Source organism: Triticum urartu, unplaced genomic scaffold (assembly GCF_056163025.1).
Source record: "Triticum urartu cultivar PI428250 unplaced genomic scaffold, HENAU_Tu73 scaffold2, whole genome shotgun sequence".
In the NCBI taxonomy this organism is placed as follows: Eukaryota; Viridiplantae; Streptophyta; class Magnoliopsida; order Poales; family Poaceae; genus Triticum; species Triticum urartu.
The window spans coordinates 12,442,276-12,443,106 of record NW_028260368.1 but is presented as its reverse complement, the minus strand read 5'-3'; positions in this window follow the sequence as shown (position 1 = coordinate 12,443,106).

Genomic DNA, 831 nt, shown 5'->3' with positions numbered 1-831 from the left:
CTTAAGAGGTTTATCTAAAAGATTCGCGATATAACTAGGAAGACCTTTCAAATACCACACATGAGTCACGGGACATGCGAGTTTGATGTATCCCATTTGATATCTTCGTATCCGAGAATCCACAAATTCGACCCCGCATTTTTGGCAAAATCTTTCGTCTTCGTTTTCAGCTCCGCTCGCTCGAGAATTGCCACAAGCGCAAATCCCGCTTTTTATGGGTCCAAAGATTCTTTCGCAAAACAATCCATCTTTTTCTGGTTTATCGGTTTTATAATGAAAAGTAGAGGGCCTTGTGACTTCGCCAACGACTTCTCCATTAGGTAGGTTTTTGTTAGCCCAAGCCTTTATTTGTTGAGGGGAAACGAGTCCAATTTGAAGTTGTTGATGTTTATATTGGTCAATCATAAAATAGAAATAAGAAAAGAATTTATATTTATTCCGATCAAACTTCCTCCCTATTAACCTGGAAGTTCTTTTCAGATACAAGGAAATGATTCAGTTCTAGAGCCAAAGATCGTAGTTCTCGAACGAGCACTCGAAAAGATTCTGGAGGATCCTCATGATTAGGTATTCTTTTTCCCCAGATCGTAGCATTAAGTATTTCTTGGCGAGCTATAAGATGGTCAGATTTATAAGTAAGTATCTCTTGTAAAATATGAGCAACACCAAATCCTTCTAAAGCCCAAACTTCCATTTCTCCTACTCGTTGTCCCCCTTGCTTGGCTCTTCCTCTAACCGGTTGTTGTGTAACAAGTGAGTAGGGCCCCAGTAGAACGCCCATGAATTTTCTCATCAACTTGATGAATTAATTTTAAGATATAGGACTTCCCT